At 53.2% G+C, this 22,087-nt stretch overlaps 1 pseudogene across 1 annotated transcript in view; it reads right to left on the bottom strand.

Annotated features, from left to right (window-relative positions):
- Positions 1–14,441: 14,441 nt before the first annotated feature.
- Positions 14,442–22,087, bottom strand: part of LOC309585667 (epidermal growth factor receptor kinase substrate 8-like protein 2) — a 64,989-nt pseudogene continuing 57,343 nt past the window's right edge. Inside the window, exon 6 of the transcript in view lies at positions 14,442–14,474. The product of the transcript in view is annotated as an epidermal growth factor receptor kinase substrate 8-like protein 2 (transcript). The remainder of the gene's footprint in view (positions 14,475–22,087) is intronic.

The raw sequence follows: 22,087 nt of genomic DNA, 5'->3' as shown, positions 1-22,087 counted from the left end.
ACACCAAAGCTCAAGCCCTCATTTAGAGACCCTTGGAAAAGCAAAGGTGAGAGGGGATTACCTGGAGCCCCAGGGGACCGAGGCGAAGGCGATGAAGAAGCAGACAGCAAAGTGCTTCCACTGCTTCTCACTCCAGCAAAGGGAACATCCCTGGAATTTCATGTCCAGCGTCGCTCCCAAACCCCACAGGTGAACCCACACGTACTCCAGGACTGATCTCCTTCAAACTTCCAGCAGCACAGACTCACCGGGAGAAACTGCGATCCAAGGACACACATCAGCAACCGTCTTCCCGCTTGCCCCTCTCTCCACATTTTCCCTTTCCAGCGGGATGCAGGTGCCACCCCCCAGAGGCAGGAAAACTGCCTTGCAATCCGCTACAAAACCTGCCTGGAAAGCCCAGGATGCCCGGAGCCAGCAGCCGTTTCTCCTGGAGCTCCTGCTGACAGGCATTTGAAGCCTGCTGTGCCTCACAGCTGCTTTTCTGCCAAGGGCATTCCCATCTTTTCTTTTTTAGCCCAAAGAAAGGTTTGCAAAGCTGAGTTTTGTGAGAAGCGCTTCATATTTGGATCATTCTTAACTTGGAGTTTCCCTTGGCACCAAAATCAGGGGCTCACCTTTTGCTTGGAGCTTGGCTGAAGTCCTCAGCAATGCCAGGGAATGTGGCCATTGGAGGCTTTGGGCAGATTTGGCTCATCTGCCTTTTTAGGCCTTGTTTCTTTCTCTCAGCCTTCCCACTGGATTGTGGCCTCCGAGGAATACGTAAAATCCCATTCCATTCCTATTCTTTCGGACAATTTTTTGCACCGTCCCTGTACAAAATGAGGCCCCCTGTTCGGATGCTTTTCCCCACCGTTCCCCGGCACTTTCATCTGCCGGTGCATTCCCTGCGTTGCTTGGGCTCTTCCCAGCTCTCTGAGCTCCTTCACAAGGCAGGAGATCGATTTGGCCCAGGAACTAAACCCTCCCGAGGAATTGTCTGATGCCATCTCCGCATTTGACACCTGATCCTTGTGCTCAAAGGATCCCTCTTTCTTCCCTTCAGCCAATTCCAAGGCTCGCTGCCCCCAGCTGCGATCAGGCCCCAGCCTGATCCCTGCAGTCTTCCCTGCCGGGATCCTGCTCAGGAATCCCTGGGCTACAAATGTAAGAATTCATTCTTCCCACCCCTGCCCAGTTCCAAAGGATTTGGTGTCTGCCTTACCTGGCTGGAGCCTGCTTCCAACTCTGTTCTTGCTGCTTCTGCTGCTTTCCAGTTCCCAGGAATTCCACCGACGGAGCGACAGCGTTTTCCAGCTCCGCCAGGATTCCCTCTGCTGCGTTTGGGTGCTGGAAGGATATCAAAACCAGGCTCTCTGGGGCTTTACTATCAGGAAATTACATCCCCGGATTTGTTCATTTCCAAATATTATCTCTTCCCAACAAAGCGCTGGGCATCCAAGGAATACAGAAAGTGATGGGCTGACCACTGCTTACTCCTCTGGAATGTCAGAGCTTGGAAAAAAAGGGCACTTGAGGCTTCTCCTGGTGCTGCCCGTGAGGTGTATTTTACTTGAGAGCCCCTTCCCGTGTCTTTCCCTGTATCCACCAAAAAATCCACCCCTTCATTCCCCAGCTGCTTGCTTCCTCCCTCTTTTCCTGTATCCAACGGAATTTTAACAGGTCAATAGTCCCCTCTGCAAGAGCACCTTTCATTCCAAACCTAAGAACAAACGAATCACTTCCCTTCCACCGTCCTTATTAGGATTCCACTGAGAGCAGTGGATGGAAAATGATCCTCTCCTGGTCCCTGCTGGATTCCCGGAGCAGGGATCCTTTCCCTCTTTCCCCCCACCACGGTGCCCTCCTCCCCCTCCCGCCCCACCCCACACCCTTTTCAGGCTTTGTTCCACAGCTTTTGCCTCCAGGCCTCAGATCCTTTCGTTCTCCACGAGCTCCCAGCAGCTCCACAGCCTTTCCTCTCCCATCCTGACCATTTCTCCGGGAATGGAGCTCCGCATTTCAATTGCCTTCTCTTTTCTCTGACAATTCCCACCAATCCAGAAGACCTAAAGCTGACACAAGGAACACTCGGTGCCCACAAATCCAAACCCAGACCCGGCCATCCCCAAACCAGCAACTCCCGGACAATTTGCGTTCATTCCAACCTAACACTGAGGACTCACCCAACCCTTCAAAATTCCCAAGAAATATCCTGTTGCCTTCACAGCTCCCAGGGGATTCTGCTTCGTGCTCACACGAAGGATTTGGGACTTCCCTGAAAAAACCCGTGCAGGGCACGCTGGAATCCCCGATCCCGTGAATCCGGGGAGCGTTAAAAGCTCGGTCCAGCCTGGGCCCCCGGAAATTTTTGCCAAGTATCCCCCAAGTCCTCGGGATAACAGAACTCTCTGGTACTGCATTTTTGGCGTTGTAAAGCCTGGAATTACTCTATTCCTAGTGCTGGGCTCTGCATATGGCCGAGAAAATCCCGGCCTCCACACAGACCCAGGTTCCAAACTTTTGGATACATTTCAGCAAGCCGAGAAATTCACCTTCCCTACTCCTTCTTAAGGGCATCCTTCTCTTCCCTTACCCGGCGTGCTCTCTCCCACTGGGGGTGGGTTTTCCCCTTCCCATGCTAATTAGTCCCTACTTCTAGGAGGTTTAGGTACCTTTCTTCCCTGGGACGGATTTCTTAACACAGCTACCGAGGCTTTGGGAGTCTCCTTTATCTTCTACTTTCTGGATCCAGAAATGCCACAATCCAGACGCCCAACTTCAACAAGACATCCTTTCTACCTAAAAACACACACTCTCAACTCTTAGATCTTTTAAAGTTTTACCCCCGCAAAATTCCCCTATTTTTCCACCACTGAATTCCTCAGTCCTGCTTCCAAGGATTTCTTGAATACCACGGGGCTTTTCTCAAGATTTACCCCCACGACCTTCCCTACGTGCCCACTGCTCATCACCTCATTTTTCCCTCAATGTGGTCGTTCTCCACCCCAGAGACTTTGTCAAGTGTTGCCTCCAAAATGTTCCCCATCTCTCCACTACTCAGTTCCCCATTTTGCCTCCAAAATATTCCTTCTGTCCCCTCCAGATTGCATCCACTTTTACCCCCAGCGTTTTACTTCCTCTACAATATTGATTCAACCTTTTCCACCCCAAAAATGTGCATTCTCTCCCTTAAACAGCACCTCAGCTTTTCCCTCAAAAATGCCCCAGAGGGAAACTCAGATTCAGCCCCCAAACTCCCATTTTCCTACACAAACAGTTCTTGTGGCCCCTCTCAATTCCCCCAGGCTTTCAGCTAAAGGAAGAACTGGAAGCCTATTCCCTCATCTCCACCCTTGTTTTGCTTTCCTGGAAAACCTTGCGATCCCACACTTTCTCCAAGAGATCTGCTGGGAGTACTGGAAGGTTTGCTCTCTCAGAGCGCCAGGGGGCTTTACAGCACTTGTTCCTCTGCATCTTTACCCTTTTATCAGCTTTCCCCTGGAACGGTGTTGTGGGAGAAGCTTGGAACTACCAGAAATGGATCGCGTTCACATTTTTTCCCCACCAGTTTTTATCTGGTTTCAGATTCCTGGAATTACCCTCAAATGTGCCCAGGAACACTGCTGTGAAAGGATCAATGAGAAGAACAGCCGGAAAGCAGAAAACCACCTCCAGCAGCAGCCACAATGATCCCATTTCTCTTCTTACCTGGTCCTGCCAGAGCTCCCAACAGCCATTCCCATTCCAAAACAAGAGCTATGGAAGGCATTCCTGCTGTCCGTGAGGGTGAGGTGGCAGTTCTGGATGTTCTTCGCTGTGCAATCAGACAACAAACAGAGTGTAAATGATCCTGGTGGTCCCTTCCAAGCCAAACCAGCCCGTGATTCCATGCGTGGATCAGCACCTGTCCCAGCTCCATTCCAGAAACCTCCTCCCACTAACCCAGAACTTTCCTTTTTCTGCTCAACATCAGGGATTTGCTGCCGAGTGCCCCGGGCAGGGGAAGCCTCAGCATTCCCTGGGCTGCCTCAGCCTTCCCTGGGACGCCTCAGCCTTCCCTGGGACGCCTCAGCCTTCCCTGGGACCGCAGCATTCCCTGGGCTGCCTCAGCATCCCCTGCGCTGCTGTTCCACGCCCATCCCGTGGTCCAGCGCCTGCGCGGGCTGCAGTGCCGGGCTCTCCCCACGAGGCGGCAGCACCGGGAGCGAGCAGCCCCGGCCGGTCCCGCTGTCTCGGGGCAGCTGCGCCTTTAACCCGCCCTGAGCCGGCGGGGCCGTGAACACAGCGGGCACAAACCCCACCGCTCCCCTTTATTTCACCCTCAGAGGCACAGGATCGCAGCATTTCCTGGGCTGCAAGGGACCCACAGGGAGCATCGAGTCCAAATCCTGGCCCTGCACCCCAAGAATCCCACCCTGTGCCCGAGAGCCTTGTCCAGACCCAAACTCTGCCCCCAACACCCTGAAAACACAGCGGGGCTGGGAGAAGGATGACCACGGAGGATTTTTTTATACAGATCTCCTTGCACGATCGTTAAATAATATTATTAGACAGTCCATGAACGCATCCCTGTGCCGGGACAGCCACCCCTGTGCCGGAACACTCATCCCTGGGCCGGAATACCGATCCCCCGCGGCCCCCACCGTCCGCTCGGGGCTGTCCCCGTTCCCCGCTCACCTCCGAGCCCGGAGCACCCGCCCCGGTGCCCCCGGCCCGGCAGCGCTGCTCCCCGGGCTCCCCGCCATCGCCGCTCCTGGCGAAGAAGGGCGGAAGTCGCCGGTACCGCACCGATGTGGCTATTCGACCTTCTCAAGATGGCGGCCGGAAGGACCCCCCCCTCGCCCCCCCGCTCCGTCTATTCGACTGCCTGAACGCTCCCGCCTGCCCCAGGCGCCGCTGACCCCACAGTCGGTGTCCGCGTAGCGGGAAACGCCTCAGAAAATTGCGCGCAAGCGCTGGGCTGGCGTCGGCGTCGGCGTCGCGTTCAGGCAGCCGAATAGACGCAGCTTGGGGGGGGGGGGCCTTCCCTGCCGCCATATTGAGAAGGTCAGAAAACAGTGCACACGGCCGCCATCTTTAGTGTGGCAGTGACGACACTTCCGCCCCTTCGCCGCCATCTTGGGTGCTGGCAGAAGCCACTTCCGGTCGAGCCGCCATCTTTAGTGTGGTACACTTAGGGCCCCCGCCGCCCCTCACAAGGGCTTCTGTCTAGTCGGCTGCCTGAATCCGGCCCGGACTCCGACGCCGGCCCCGCGCTTTCCGCGCGATTTTCCGCCGTGCTTCCCGGTGCGAGGACACGGCTGGCGGGGTCAGCCGCGCCGGAGGCGGGCGACGGCTCCGCGACCAGCGCGGCAGGCATCGGCAGGGACACCTCTCGCAGGGGGCCTACTGCGTCCGCCATCTTGAGTGTGGCGGAAGTGTAAACCACCCTCTGCAAGGTCCTGGCAGATAATAAAATAATAAAATAAAATAAATACTGTCATATTCTAATAAAAACGTCACTTAACGCCGTCCCGAGAGCGCGGAACTGCGCCTTCCTTTCCGAGCCGCCTCCTTGAGAGCGACACGCGGGCGGCTCGATTCCGACCGTGCCCGCCCGGTGCCTCCCGCCCGGGTCGCGCTGCGACCGCGCCTCTGCTGCCCGGCAAAACCGGCCCCGCCGGGCCGCCCCCCGCGCTGTCATTCCCCGCGGTCACCGCCCCGCACGGCGCCCGCTCCTTTCCATAGCTGTGGCCCCGCTCATGCACGGCCGTGTCCCTTGGCGCTGCGAACCGCCCTTCGCCCCTCCCCTCCGCTGACACACCCGGCCCCGCTCGCTCCCGCTCCTTGCCACGCTCGGCAGCCACCGAGGCCGCCGCCCTCTCGGCTCAGCCGGCACCGGGCGGCAGCAGCGCCGCCCAGCTCAGCCCGGGGGCAGGCACAGAGCACAGGGAAAAGCCGGCTCCGGGCGCTCTGCAGCTCCTGCAGCCCGAGCGTCTCGGCTCCTGCGGCCAGGCGCTTGCTGCTTTCCTTCCTACAGAAAAACGCCGGCTCCTTATTCTCAAAACCTGCGGATCTCTATTCCCAGCTTCTTATATTGCTGTATGCGACAGAGTAGACAGAGAGGGCTGGCTCATTTCAAAATGAATTTACATCTAAATCAGTAGCATTTGCCTATAGACGTAAAAGTGAAGAACTTAACAGGTTTTAGTATTCTGCACACAGCCCTCGCTGGGAGGAATGGTAAAAAGTTAAAAACAAATGAAATTTTAAAAGTAGAAAGTTAGAAACAAAGTTACAACGGCAGAAATTTAGAAACAAACAAAGAGGTAAAATACAAGAAACAAACAAATTTCTAAAGGGAGAAAGTTGAAAACAAACAAAGTTAGAAACAAACAAACAAAAAAATTAGAAACAAACAAAATTAGAAAGGTAAAAATTTAGAAACAAAGTCAGAAAGGCAAGTGTTGAGCCTTTGACAGGGTACCCCTCCTTCTCGGACCAGGGTGAAAGAGCAGAGGAGGCTGCTGTTCTGCTGAGTTCTTTATTTCACGGTCTCACAGCTGTCTTGAAGGCAGAGTTCGAATGGGGTTACATGATACAGCCAAGCAGCAGCAGCAGGCAAAAACAGCTTCTTCTATATGCTCCATACACTCTATTTTTTCTTATAGAAGTGTGGATTCTATTTGTTCATTGACCAGTAAGATTAACACACGATTCTAGTTTTCCTTAAACCCATCCCGGTCTAATTCTAACAGTCGTAAGCCTCACACAAGTGTCATCTGCCCTTGTTCCATAAGGAATCCCTCTACAGACAGGGAGTTGTCACCGGCCCCGTGCTCATGGGCTGCAGGGGACACCCGCACTGAGGAGGAAATGGAAATGGGAAAGAGGGAACTGCAACCTGATGGGACGCACCTCTGGCACCACATTTCCTCTTCTTCCTGCTGTCCTGGAAAACCCCAAGTAAATCCGGTCCCTCAGACCTTGCATCCCTGAACACCAGGAGAGCCGGTGCTTTACCCAGATCCCAGTGCCCTGCACGGCTGCGCTGACACGAGCACAGGCCGATCGCTCCGCCCAGCACCATCCCTCATTTTCTTCCCATTGCTCCCCAAGCGTCCCCAAACCACCCCAGCGTGTCTGTGCCGGGGCCAGGGCCTGCCCCGAGCCCGACCAGAGGCTGTCACCCAGCCCTGCACCAGCTCCCACCCCCGGGTGAGCTGGGAATGCACTGAGAGCTCGGCTCCCCGGGCTCCCCAGCACCCAAACCGGTCCTCAGACACACAGAAATGCCCAACCTGCCCCTCTGGGCACAGCCAAACACCACAATTCCATCATCCCCAAGCAACTCTGGCACTTGCCTCTTCACCTCTGCCCATTTCCAGTAGCCGGGGCTAGGACCGGGCTGTCAGTAATAGCATTCCCTAGGCAGTTCATCCCAGCGCAGAGGAGAAGAGGAGCCTGTCCCTGACCCACACCATGGGCAGGACAAGGGGGGCCCTAGCTGGCTTTGCCTACTCCAGCACCAAAGCTCTTGGTCCCAAAGATGGGGCGAGTTCAGTGGTTTTTCCTGTCCTGAAAGAGAGCAGAAAAGGGAAGTTAATCCCACTGTGGAATCCAAGACTCCTGCATTTCCTATTTCTGCTCTGATTGCTCACCGTGGAGTTTTAGCCATGGAAAAAAAAGGAGAATGACACCATATCAAATAAAAAGTTGATTAATCCACGTAGGGGCTGTGGAGAGGATACAAAGGAGCTTTTCCATGATTTTGGGGCTTGAAGAGGGACTGAATTTCCCTCAAAGCTGGGAAGGGCCTGAGGATAATAAAGCAAGGGAGCAGCTTCATCTCTCCCTGGCAGAGAGCTCGGGGCTCCATTATGGATACAAATCAATCCCAGCAGGATTTCAAAGGGTTTCTTTAGGATGTCAGGTCCCTCTTTATCAGATCCCTGCTGGGATTCAGGGCCTGCCTGGTCACGGGGTGCTTTGATAAGGGCTGGATTTAAATCCCAGATCTGAGAACAGACATGAAAGGTCCCTGGGTTTTCTAGGGGGTTGAAAAACTCAAGCTGGATTCGCTGCAGAGCTGAAAAATCAGGGTAAGAGAGAGCAAGGAGTGGCCAGCAGGCCCAGGCTCCTGATCACGCCCCTGGGATCCATGGGATCCATAGGATCCACGGCCTCTGGCACGCTGCTCCAGCACCCTGCAGGGCGACTGACAGCCGGGCAGGGGAAGGAGCCACCAGCAGCTCTGCCATGTGCACCATCATTCACCTTGCACGTGGCCTAAACAGCCACCAAGCACTGATGGACTGACTGAGCCGAAAATATCGGAGAGATCTCAGTTTGCACTCCAAATTCCCTGCAGCCTGTTCCCTTCCTGATCCATCCCTTCAAGCAGCAAGAGTGGAATTCCTTCCATCGTTGCTCTTTCCCTCCTGTTTTCCACTCAACAAGAAAAAGAGCAGCCACGTGAACAGGAGTAAAAGCCCCAAACCCACAAAAAAGCACATTCTCAGCATCACTAATCCCTGCCAAACTGCCAGGAACCTTCCAAAACTACATCCAAGCTTGGAAACAGGGATCCAGTTGTTTGTTTAAGCAGCTATTGATCCAGTCTCTTCCAGCTAATTAAACTATTCACTATTTAAACTCATTAAACTGCTCATGCTGCTCCTGGCAGCCAGAGGCAAAGAAGAAATCGTGTCTAGATTAAATGGTGTTGGTGAATGTGCCCATCCCAGTCCTTGGAGAGGTTGGAATTGCATCCCTGCTCCTCTGCTCTCTTTTCCTTCCTTTTTCCTGCAGTGATTCCCACCCGGATTCCTCAGCTCCAGCTCTCTGAGCAGCCTCAGGGGGAGCATTTCATCCCCTTGGAGCCAACTCCATTTGTTGCATCCTTCATGCCTCAACCACCCCTAAAAGCAGGCAAGTGCTGATGGGCAGTGCAGCTGCTTCCACTTGGGAATGTTTCCAGTGGAACAGGGAGGGAATTCTGAGAAGCTTCCACCCACTGCACGTTATTGCTGGATAAAAGGTGAGGCAGCAAAGGATCAACAAAGGGAGATTTCAGCAAGACAAAGTCCAGACAGAGAGGCTGCAAGTGTGGCTGGGGCTGCTAAACTGGGAAAACTGCAAGGTCAGGCTGTGGGAACATGGATTATACTGAGGTCTGGAACTGGTGTTGGGAAGAGAGGGAGAAGGAGAAGGAGGAGAAGGAGGAGAAGGAGGAGAAGGAGGAGAAGGAGGAGAAGGAGGAGAAGGAGGAGAAGGAGGAGAAGGAGGAGAAGGAGGAGAAGGAGGAGAAGGAGGAGAAGGAGGAGAAGGAGGAGAAGGAGGAGAAGGAGGAGAAGGAGGAGAAGGAGGAGAAGGAGGAGAAGGAGGAGAAGGAGGAGAAGGAGGAGAAGGAGGAGAAGGAGGAGAAGGAGGAGAAGGAGGAGAAGGAGGAGAAGGAGGAGAAGGAGGAGAAGGAGGAGAAGGAGAAGGAGAAGGAGAAGGAGAAGGAGAAGGAGAAGGAGGAGGAGGAGGAGGAGGAGAAGGAGGAGGAGAAGGAGGAGGAGAAGGAGGAGAAGGAGGAGAAGGGCCCGAAGTAACTGCACAGTGAATTTCCTTACCATAAGCCAGGCTCATTCCCTGAGCTGACCAATATCTCCGAGCTCCCCTTCATGGCACAGCCCTGCCAGTAAAGAACAGAAGTTCCTGCTGCTCCCACTGGAATTCTGTAGCGTGCCTGGCATTCCATACGTTCTGCTGCCTGAGAATTCCTGCAGCCGTCCTCGGGAAGAGCAGTTCACTGCCACAGGAGGAACAAGAGGAAAGCAGCTGCCACTCTCGGGTTCTGTGCTCTGTAAAAAGTAAAACCAGATAAAGATCAAAGCTCCATAAAGCTGGAACCATCTCCAACCTCGGGACAGCACTTCTGTGGGAAAAGCGTAGATGGGCAATTAGGAAGGAGATCATCATGCAAATGGGCAAGGGGGGGGAATTAAATTCTGCTGCTTTCTGATTGAGGCCTGCTTCAATTTGCAGCCTTTATAATATCAGTTTAATGGGACTTTTTGTGCTTTAAAGAGGTTTTTATTAGCTGGGGGTTGTCCCTGCCTGGACTGAGGCACAGCACAATGAGTCTCCTGCCTCCTGAAGCCGTGTCGTTATCCCAGCATCTGAAATTAAAAACCAGCACTCTGGGAAACCTCTCTACTCTGAGGAGAAGTGTGAGGAGCGTTTGGGTCTGTGGAAAGCCTGGAACAGCTCTGAGAGACACCAAACATCCTGTGGATCCCAATAAACAGCAAAACATTCCAGCAGCTCCTTCCAACACCGCCCTTGTAGGGAACTCTGTCACCCCAGTGGGTATTTGTGGGAGTAAGGAAGAAATCCCACTAATGACCTCAGTGTGATCACCTCTGGTTCGTCTGGGGATAAATCTCCTTTATCCTTCTGGGAGAATAAAGGAATCCAATGCTGCCTTAATCCCCAGCTCCTCAGAGTCTGCATTTCCAGAATCCATCTCCTGGCCCAGCATGGGAAGGGTTGTCCAGCGCTGGAACAGCTGCCCAGGGCAGTGGTGGAGTCACCAACCCTGGAAGTGCTCATAAAATACATGGATATGGCACTTGAGTGTTCATAAAATACCTGGGTAAATACATGGGTAAATATAGGGATAAATTCATGGGTAAATACGTGGATAAAAATATGGATAAATGTATATGGATAAACATATATGGATAATCCATGGATAAATATAGGGATAAATATGTAGGGATAAATATGTAGGGATAAATATGTATGGATAAATACAGACCTTGCATCCCTGAACACCAGGAGAGCCGGTGTTTTACCCAGATCCCAGTGCCCTGCACGGCTGCGCTGACACGAGCACAGGCCGATCGCTCTGCCCAGCACCATCCCTCATTTTCCTCCCACGGCTCCCCAAGCGTCCCCAAACCACCCCAGCGTGTCTGTGCCGGGGCCAGGGCCTGCCCCGAGCCCGACCAGAGGCTGTCACCCAGCCCTGCACCAGCTCCCACCCCCGGGTGAGCTGGGAATGCACTGAGAGCTCGGCTCCCCGGGCTCCCCAGCACCCAAACCGGTCCTCAGACACACAGAAATGCCCAACCTGCCCCTCTGGGCACAGCCAGACACCACAATTCCATCATCCCCAAGCAACTCTGGCACTTGCCTCTTCACCTCTGCCCATTTCCAGTAGCCGGGGCTAGGACCGGGCTGTCAGAAATAGCATTCCCTAGGCAGTTCATCCCAGCGCAGAGGAGAAGAGGAGCCTGTCCCTGACCCACACCATGGGCAGGACAAGGGGGGCCCTAGCTGGCTTTGCCTACTCCAACACCACAGCTCTTGGTCCCAAAGATGGGGCGAGTTCAGTGGTTTTTCCTGTCCTGAAAGAGAGCAGAAAAGGGAAGTTAATCCCACTGTGGAATCCAAGACTCCTGCATTTCCTATTTCTGCTCTGATTGCTCACCGTGGAGTTTTAGCTATGGAAAAAAAAAGGAGAATGACACCATATCAAATAAAAAGTGCCCTTTTCCAGCATTTTTATTCCAGGCATTAAAAGGATGCTCATTTCTCTTCTAGCATTGTTTCCCTCATTTTAGGAGAACCGTTTTCATCCCAGGCCCCACTCGTCACTTGTTCGATCCTCTGGCACTGGATTTGGACAAAAGAAGGGACGCACCTGGACTGCAGGAAATCACTGAGAGAAACCCTTCCAAAACGTGACAGAGAAAAACAACAGGAGATGCAGGAAGACACATCCCTCATTTGCACGTCTGCAAAGCTTTTCTAAAGACTTCTCTGCATCTGGATGCTCTTTGCTCTTGGCTTTCTTCACAGGAATGCATTTGCTGCTAAACACGTCTCAGACCCTTATCTGATCGGGATAAGGTGGGATGGAGATGAAGACTCCCACAGGGAAGAGCCAGGGAGATGCAGGGCCTGGGAACATCAAGGACGGAGAAGAGAAGGAACAGGGATTGTTTCTCTTGTTTAGAGCCAGCAGTGCTGTGAGCTTGGAGAACACACGGCACCGCAGGGATCCAGGGCAGGAGCGGGATAACTGCGGGATAAGGGGAATCTGCTCCCACTCCAGGGCTGTGCCAGGGAAGGAGGGGAATTTTTTAGTGCCTTCATTACACACAAAAACCAAACCCAGCACCACCGAGCTGGACTTTCGTGAGCTGCAAAACAAAGCGGCCCCTGGCCTTTGGGGGAACACAACCTCACCGAGTCACGGAGCCAGGGGATGACACTTGGGAATGATCCTTGCTGCTGCCTGCAGGCAAATCGGATGAGGGAGCCACAGGAGCTGTGGGGTTTCCTGCTCTTCCTGCAACGCCATCGGTCCAGACCAGGAGACCTTTCCTGGAACAGATCTTCCCTGTAAAGGGAGCTACACCAAAGCTCAAGCCCTCATTTAGAGACCCTTGGAAAAGCAAAGGTGAGAGGGGATTACCTGGAGCCCCAGGGGACCGAGGCGAAGGCGATGAAGAAGCAGACAGCAAAGTGCTTCCACTGCTTCTCACTCCAGCAAAGGGAACATCCCTGGAATTTCATGTCCAGTGTCGCTCCCAAACCCCAGAGGTGAACCCACACGTACTCCAGGACTGATCTCCTTCAAACTTCCAGCAGCACAGACTCACCGGGAGGAACTGCAATCCAAGGACACACATCAGCAACCGTCTTCCCGCTTGCCGCTCTCTCCACATTTTCCCTTTCCAGTGGGTGCAGGTGCCACCCCCCAGAGGCAGGAAAACTGCCTTGCAATCCAGTACAAAACCTGCCTGGAAAGCCCAGGATGCCCGGAGCCAGCAGCCGTTTCTCCTGGAGCTCCTGCTGACAGGCATTTGAAGCCTGCTGTGCCTCACAGCTGCTTTTCTGCCAAGGGCATTCCCACCTTTTCTTTTTTAGCCCAAAGAAAGGTTTGCAAAGCTGAGTTTTGTGAGAAGTGCTTCATATTTGGATTATTCTTAACTTGGAGTTTCCCTTGGCACCAAAATCAGGGGGTAAACCCAACATGGCCTCAAAGGGCCATAAGATCCCAGATATCCAATCCCCAGTTCCCTCAGGATTGGTTCATTAAAGCTTTTCAGGGGTAATTTGGCAAACTTCAGGGTTTGGTGATTTCACCATCAAAGCAACATGAAACCTGTGCAAAAGGAACTTAACTAAAGCTGGCTAAAAGTGGTCCCTGCTGATGACTCATTAAAACACCCCCTTAAAAAGGAGCTAGGGCTGATTCCATACTCACAAACCCCCCTTGCCACGAGCGGCGCTCTCTGCCCGCCAAGGACACGGCACCGGGCAGGGACATTTCTCCCACTCCCCGGCAGAGACCTCCTCCTGCCACATCCAGGGAACCGCAGCCGCTCAGGGAACACCAACTTGGTCCTGGGCTGGGAACAGGACAGGGACAAGGAACACTTTGAAGTCATTCCCACCTCGGTGCTGTCCAGACCTGGCAGAAAGCGCTTCCCACACCTCTCCTGGAATTCTCTTCCCCGGCCCTTCCAGCTTCGGACGGCTTCTGTGGGAGCCTCAAGTTTCGGTGCAGCTCAGAAGCTGCACGCGCCTAAAGCATCCCCACGGGAACGCAAAGCTTCCCTCGGGCATTTCGTTTCTTTATCCCAAATACTCTCCCCACTCAGCCACAATCTAGAAAGAACAAAAGGGAAAAGAAGGAAGACCAATTAATTCTGACAGAAGGAGTCTTGACTATCCCAACACACTGCCAGGTGAAAAAACATCCCTGCCCCTCTAACAAACCCCTCTGATACTGTCTCCATTCAGGATCAATTATTTAAACGTTGTATTAAGGAGCGTAAGAACACAACGCTTGGAATTCTCAAAAACAGCTCAGCTCTCGGCTGCTCCAAGCACTGTCCCACCCGGGGAGCTGAGCTGTCCCAGATTTAAATGCCACGTTTGATCCAAATCCGACAGAAATCTGATCTTGTTTGGCTACTGAGCTTTCCCAAAAGCTCTGCAGTCAAGCCTGGAAATCCTCGCTGAAGCTTTGCCATGTCACATTGGGATTTACCCTTGGGAAAACCCCACTCTGAGCACTTGGGTTTCAAGAGGTTGCACCCGATGTTACAGACACAGAATTCCTGTGGCGTTTGGCATTTCCTGCACCTCCAAACACGTGAAAAGAATGAAGTGCAGAGTCCCAAGGCTCCATTATTGCCATTCTCCTCACATCCCTTTCCTCAGCTCCACGTGGCTTTGTGCCTCCTCGGAAGGGCTGGAAAGGAATTTGGGAACCCCCCCTCAGCTTCTTCGGTTTTCAGCTTTTTCTCTGAGGCGGCCCAAAAGGCAAACAGGAAAAAAAAAAAAAACCCAGAAGTGCACAAAATCCCAGCCCCTCCCAAGATGCAGCTCCTCACACCAAACCTTGGGAGAATCCCTGGTGCTTCCAACACTGCTGCAATCCCACCTGGAGCTGAGCTTCCGGGGTGCTCTGCCTAATCCACATGCAAGCCTGGATAGCCCAAAGCCTGCAAGAAAAGAGGAGGCAAAGTGAAGGGGAGAGGGGGGGAAAAACGGAATTTTGGGTTTTTCCCGTGTTTGCAACAGGATTGAAGGGCAGGATGGAGAGGTTTTGTGGAAAAGAAGTACCAAAGGCTGCTTCATTGCCAGCAATTAGCGCTGCTCAGGTTGAATCCAAGAGGACAAATGCACCAGGATCAAACAGGAGCGGCCGACAGGATGGGTTATGACACAGATCTGTGAAGCTGGAGCCTTCTTTCTTCTCCCGGGCTCTCCCAGAAATTCTCCATGGCTGGACATGCTCCCGCTCTCCCCGCTGGGATAGCCCGGGTGACTGGTGAGCCTAAAACAAGAAAGTGATGCAGTGATCCAAGTGTTTTTCCTGAGGAAATGACATATTCTCTGGACCTGGGATAACCCATATCCCATGGCCTTCTCCAGGAAGGGTCCCAGCTGGATATGGTCTCCCAGAAAGGATTCCATAGGGGCTCACCTTTTGCCTGGAGCTTGGCTGAAGTCCTCAGCAATGCCAGGGAATGTGGCCATTGGAGGCTTTGGGCAGATTTGGCTCATCTGCCTTTTTAGGCTTTGCTTCCTTCTCTCAGCCTTCCCACTGGATTGTGGCCTCCGAGGAATACGTAAAATCCCATTCCATTCCTGCTCTTTTGGACAATTTTTTGTACCGTCCCTGTACAAAACGAGGCCCCCTGTTCGGATGCTTTTCCCCACCGTTCCCCGGCACTTTCATCTGCCGGTGCATTCCCTGCGTTGCTTGGGCTCTTCCCAGCTCTCTGAGCTCCTTCACAAGGCAGGAGATCGATTTGGCCCAGGAACTAAACCCTCCCGAGGAATTGTCTGATGCCATCTCCACATTTGACACCTGATCCTTGTGCTCAAAGGATCCCTCTTTCTTCCCTTCAGCCAATTCCAAGGCTCGCTGCCCCCAGCTGCGATCAGGCCCCAGCCTGATCCCTGCAGTCTTCCCTGCCGGGATCCTGCTCAGGAATCCCTGGGCTACAAATGTAAGAATTCATTCTTCCCACCCCTGCCCACTTCAAATTCCAAAGGATTTGGTGTCTGCCTTACCCGGCTGGAGCCTGCTTCCAACTCTGTTCTTGCTGCTTCTGCTGCTTTCCGTTTCCCAGGAATTCCACCGATGGAGTGACAGCGTTTTCCACCTCCTCCAGGATTCCCTCTGTTGCGTTTGGATGCTGGAAGGATATCAAAACTTTATTCCTAGTGCTGGGCTCTGCATATGGCCGAGAAAATCCCGGCCTCCACACAGACCCAGATTCCAAACTTTTTGATACATTTTAGCAAACCGAGAAATTCACCCTCCCTGCTTCTTCTTAAGGGCATCCTTCTCTTCCCTTACCGGGTGCGCTCTCTCCCACTGGGGGTGGGTTTTCCCCTTCCCATGCCAATTAGTCCCTACTTCTAGGAGGTTTAGGTACCTTTCTTCCCTGGCAGGGATTTCTTAACACAGCTACCGAGGCTTTGGGAGTCTTCTTTATCTCCTACTTTCTGGAAAAACACCCTGTGATCCAGAAATGCCACAGTCCAGACGCCCAACTTCAACAAGACATCCTTTTTACCTAAGAACACTCACTCTCAACTCTTAGATCTTTTGAAGTTTTACCCCCGCAAAATTCCCCTATTTTTCCACCACTGAATTCCTCACTCCTGCTTCCAAGGATTTCTTGGGGCTTTTCTCAAGATTTACCCCCTCAACCTTCCCTACGTGCCCGCTGCTCATCACCTCATTTTTCCCTCCATGTGGTCGTTCTCCACCCCAGAGAGTTTGTCAAGTGTTGCCTCCAAAATGTTCCCCATCTGTCCACTACTCAGTTCCCCATTTTGCCTCCAAAATATTCCTTCTGTCCCCTCCAGATTGCATCCACTTTTACCCCCAACATTTTACTTCCTCTACAATATTGATCAAACCTTTTCCACCCCAAAAATGTGCATTCTCTCCCTTAAACAGCACCTCAGCTTTTCCCTCAAAAACGCCCCAGAGAGAAACTCAGATTCAGCCCCCAAACTCCCATTTGCCTACACAAACAGTTCTTGTGGCCCCTCTCAATTCCCCCAGGCTTTCAGCTCAAGGAAGAACTGGAAGCCTATTCCCTCATCTCCGCCCCTGTTTTGCTTTCCTGGAAAACCTTGTGATCCCACACTTTCTCCAAGAGATCTGCTGGGAGTACTGGAAGGTTTGCTCTCTCAGAGCGCCAGGGGGCTTTACAGCACTTGTTCCTCTGCATCTTTATCCTTTCATCAGCTTTCCCCCGGAACGGAGTTGTGGGAGAAGCTTGGAATTACCAGAAATGGATCAGGTTCACATTTTTGCCCCACCAGTTTTTATCTGGTTTCAGATTCCTGGAATTACCCTCAAATGTGCCCTAGAACACTGCTGTGAAAGGATCAATGAGAAGAACAGCCGGAAAGCAGAAAACCACCTCCAGCAGCAGCCACAATGATCCCATTTCTCTTCTTACCTGGTCCTGCCAGAGCTCCCAACAGCCATTCCCATTCCAAAACAAGAGCTATGGAAGACATTCCTGCTGTCCGTGAGGGTGAGGCGGCAGTTCTGGATGTTCTTCGCTGTGCAATCAGACAACAAACAGAGTGTAAATGATCCTGGTGGTCCCTTCCAAGCCAAACCAGCCCGTGATTCCATGCGTGGATCAGCACCTGTCCCAGCTCCATTCCAGAAACCTCCTCCCACTAACCCAGAACTTTCCTTTTTCTGCTCAACATCAGGGGTTTGCTGCCGAGTGCCCCGGGCAGGGGACGCCTCAGCCTTCCCTGGGACCGCAGCATTCCCTGGGCTGCCTCAGCATCCCCTGCGCTGCTGTTCCACGCCCATCCCGTGGTCCAGCGCCTGCGCGGGCTGCAGTGCCGGGCTCTCCCCACGAGGCGGCAGCACCGGGAGCGAGCAGCCCCGGCCGGTCCCGCTGTCTCGGGGCAGCTGCGCCTTTAACCCGCCCTGAGCCGGCGGGGCCGTGAACACAGCGGGCACAAACGCCACCGCTCCCCTTTATTTCACCCTCAGAGGCACAGGATCGCAGCATTTCCTGGGCTGCAAGGGACCCACAGGGAGCATCGAGTCCAAATCCTGGCCCTGCACCCCAAGAATCCCACCCTGTGCCCGAGAGCCTTGCTCAGACCCAAACTCTTCCCCCAAGATCCTGAAAACACAGCGGGGCTGGGAGAAGGATGACCACGGAGGATTTTTTTATACAGATCTCCTTGCACGATCGTTAAATAATATTATTAGACAGTCCATGAACGCATCCCTGTGCCGGGACAGCCACCCCTGTGCCGGAACACTCATCCCTGGGCCGGAATACCGATCCCCCGCGGCCCCCACCGTCCGCTCGGGGCTGTCCCCGTTCCCCGCTCACCTCCGAGCCCGGAGCACCCGCCCCGGTGCCCCCGGCCCGGCAGCGCTGCTCCCCGGGCTCCCCGCCATCGCCGCTCCTGGCGAAGAAGGGCGGAAGTCACCGGTACCGCACCGATGTGGCTATTCGACCTTCTCAAGATGGCGGCCGGAAGGACCCCCCCGCTCCGTCTATTCGACTGCCTGAATGCTCCCGCCTGCCCCAGGCGCCGCTGACCCCACAGTCGGTGTCCGCGTAGCGGGAAACGCCTCAGAAAATTGCGTGCAAGCGCTGGGCTGGCGTCGGCGTCGCGTTCAGGCAGCCGAGTAGACGCAGCTTGGGGGGGGCCTTCCCTGCCGCCATATTGAGAAGGTCAGAAAACAGTGCACACGACCGCCATCTTTAGTGTGGCAGTGACGACACTTCCGCCCTTCGCCGCCATCTTGGGTGCTGGCAGAAGCCACTTCCGGTCGAGCCGCCATCTTTAGTGTGGTACACTTAGGGCCCCCGCCGCCCCTCACAAGGGCTTCTGTCTAGTCGGCTGCCTGAATCCGGCCCGGACTCCGACGCCGGCCCCGCGCTTTCCGCGCGATTTTCCGCCGTGCTTCCCGGTGCGAGGACACGGCTGGCGGGGTCAGCCGCGCCGGAGGCGGCCGACGGCTCCGCGACCGGCGGCAGGCATCGGCAGGGACACCTCCCGCAGGGGGCCTACTGCGTTCGCCATCTTGAGTGTGGCGGAAGTGTAAACCACCTTCTGCAAGGTCCTGGCAGATAATAAAATAATAAAATAAAATAAAGACTGTCATATTCTAATAAAAACGTCACTTAACGCCGTCCCGAGAGCGCGGAACTGCGCCTTCCTTTCCGAGCCGCCTCCTTGAGAGCGACACGCGGGCGGCTCGATTCCGACCGTGCCCGCCCGGTGCCTCCCGCCCGGGTCGCGCTGCGACCGCGCCTCTGCTGCCCGGCAAAACCGGCCCCGCCGGGCCGCCCCCCGCGCTGTCATTCCCCGCGGTCACCGCCCCGCACGGCGCCCGTTCCTTTCCATAGCTGTGGCCCCGCTCATGCACGGCCGTGTCCCTTGGCGCTGCGAACCGCCCTTCGCCCCTCCCCTCCGCTGACAGACCCGGCCCCGCTCGCTCCCGCTCCTTGCCACGCTCGGCAGCCACCGAGGCCGCCGCCCTCTCGGCTCAGCCGGCACCGGGCGGCAGCAGCGCCGCCCAGCTCAGCCCGGGGGCAGGCACAGAGCACAGGGAAAAGCCGGCTCCGGGCGCTCTGCAGCTCCTGCAGCCCGAGCGTCTCGGCTCCTGCGGCCAGGCGCTTGCTGCTTTCCTTCCTACAGAAAAACGCCGGCTCCTTATTCTCAAAACCTGCTGATCTCTATTCCCAGCTTCTTATATTGCTGTGTATGTTAGGGTAGATAGAGAGGCTGTATTTGAAAATTAATCTAGACATAAATTAGTATGAGGCATTTCCCTTAAGTGTCCAAGGACATAGGCAGCAGCAAGGAAGGTGATGAAGCGAGTCAAGTTGAACCCCAGAGAGCTCTCGGCTCCTTGTGAAAGCTCAGACAAGCAGCAGAGAAAGAATTAATGCTCCCATATCTGGCATCTAGCAGCCACAGGGCAAGTGAAAAGTTGGTTTCAGAGAATGAAGGAAATACAGAAAAAGCACTAAGTAATAAAAGGTGAGAAAAATCCATCACTCCAACAGGTAAAGGAAGGTAAACCACTTGAAGAAGCAGAGGTAGATGGAGGGAAAAAACCTCACAATTTAGAGTGTCCATGACACCCAGAGCTAAAACAAGGCCAGGGGATCTGGGAAGAGCTAAGCACATGTGCTCCAAAAAACAGCAGAAATGAAGTGAGATCTCTGAAGGGAACAAAAGAAAGAGGCAGGCTGAAGAAAACAAAAAAGTGCCTCCCCACTTTTCATTCCCTGCCCACAAAGCACTTTGGGATTTTTAATCTTGTCTCTTGTACTATGCGGTACAAATCCGAAAATAAAGGTCAGGCAAAGCAGGGTTTATTGGGAACTCTCCTGCACAGCAGACAAGATATATCCTCATGCAAATGATTCCATGCAGCACTCGCATCTTCAATCACTTCTTTTCCTCTTGCTGGGGAAGCAGAGCTGCTTTATTTACTCTAAGCAATATTTTCTCCCTTCTCCTTGGCAAAAAACAAGCTCCCATCTTGGCAATGCTCCCCAAACTACCTAATGCTCATCACCCCCCATGCTAAGGAGAGTGGAGCAGGCTAATTTATCACTTCTTATCATGATTAACTTGCCCAGCTGCCGGCTTCAAGAGCCCCAGAGTGCCTCGGGTGATACAGGATCACAGAAGGAAAAGCTCTGTTGAATGAAGCTGCTGCCACACTGGCCCTCTTTGCCTGTCAAACACATTCAGCTGCTCTTGCACTGCCCTGTGAAAACCCCCCATAAAATACAAGTGAAAATCCCTCAGCACCTGTGATAAAGCACAGCTGGGCTCTGCTCAGGGCATTTCAAACTACCGGAGGTATTTGTGACCTCCCCTTGCCAAGGCAACACCTCAGGAAAACCAAAAGTTTCTTTTCATGGACTCACAGGATGGGTTGGGTTGGAAGGGACCTTAAAGCTCATCTTGTTCCAACTCTCACCACACTCAGGACACATTCCACTAGACCACTTTGCTCCAAGCCCCATCCAAGCTGGCCTTGAACACTTCCAAGGCTGCGACAATCACAGCTTCTCTAGAACCTGTTTTGTTCCTCCCAGATCTAAAATCATACCAAACTTACCAGCCTCAGAGGTAGATTTCTATTAAATGTCTACATTTTTCTAGGACAGGAATCCAGCAAACATTGTTTGCATCTGACTTTGCAAAATGAACATCAGCTGCCGCCCACTTTTCTTATTTTTCCCCATTTGGTGGAACATTTTCATTCTGTTGTTGTTTGGAGCCGTATTTTAAGATACCTGGCTGAGGCTGCTTAAAATAGCACAGCAAGATACCGGGGTGTGAGGGGTGGAAAACTGAGCTCTTGCACATCTGGTGTTTCTATTGTTGGAAGTCTTAAATCCCACCTCTCTGGTGGGACGAAATAGGTGCCACTAATCCAATTTCTAAAGTACCATGCATCACGCTGATGCGATTTTAAGACTAAAAAACAAAACAAAACAAAAAAGCCAATTTAAAAAACCCTCTGCTCCTTTCCATTTTCTCTGTTCCACAATTTATGACAGAAGACAGGAGAGAAAGATTGTTTTGGGAACAATGTTTTCAGGACTCTAAAAAGAACATAAAAACTGCTCTGCCACACTCTCAGCTGTTACAGCCCCAAAAAGCACTGGCTGGCTCTCTTTGCTCACAGAGCCACAACTGTGGTGGGATTTCTACCCCAGGTACCAACCTGGTGACCACACCATGGGACAGGCATTTCTTGGTTTTCTCCTGGGAATAGCTACAGCACTTCCGTGTTGCAAGGCAAACTTGAGCCTCTTTTAATGAAACTGGACATGTGAAATGAGGTACACAAAGCCAAAGGCCAGCTGAACCTGTGATCTCTGAATGGGTCTTCACATTCTTCCCAGGAAGATGAATGGGAATCACTCTTTTGCCAGGGAAGCTGCATCAGCTGGGAATTTGCTTTAGAAAATGTGCTTTCTGCTCCTCTCAGAGCCAAAATTCCTACACAATTCTTCTAAGTCCTTCTTAGAGAAGGACCATGTTAAACTAAGTGACAGTGAAGCAAAATGACAATCCAGGAATAAATTTTCCTGTACACATTATCCTTCACCCACGTGGGTGGTTTCTCACTGGCACACAGGGGTGAGGAAGGAACCCAAATGCATCACTGTACATAAAGTCACACGTGCTGAGGGGTGAACAAATCTCAGAGATACTGGAAACCTCCTCTGAAGACCCAATTCAGGGAAAGCCTGAGCTGCTTTGTGTTTCTGGGGGTGAAGAAGTTCAGGATCTTCCACAGATGCTCCGAGGCAGTAGGATTGTGCCTGAATCTCTCTCTGGAAATGCCAGTGGCTCAGCTGAGAGCTGTGGCAATGATTGACATTGCATTGAGAAGGGCCACAGTCCTGCAAGGCTCTTTCATCAGGAGCAAAGAGCGGCCTGGAGGGTGGGGAATGCTGGATCTGTAGCACCGAGTGCTCATCCTTCACCTTCATGTGGAGCTACCCCCAAAGCCGCCATGTAGCACTTTTTCTATTGCCCCTGTTGTGTATATTCTGGAGCAGCT

This window comes from Coloeus monedula (assembly GCF_965178545.1).
Source record: "Coloeus monedula genome assembly, contig: HAP1_SCAFFOLD_103, whole genome shotgun sequence".
Lineage (NCBI taxonomy): Eukaryota > Metazoa > Chordata > Aves > Passeriformes > Corvidae > Coloeus > Coloeus monedula.
This window is presented reverse-complemented; position numbering and strand designations above follow the sequence as displayed.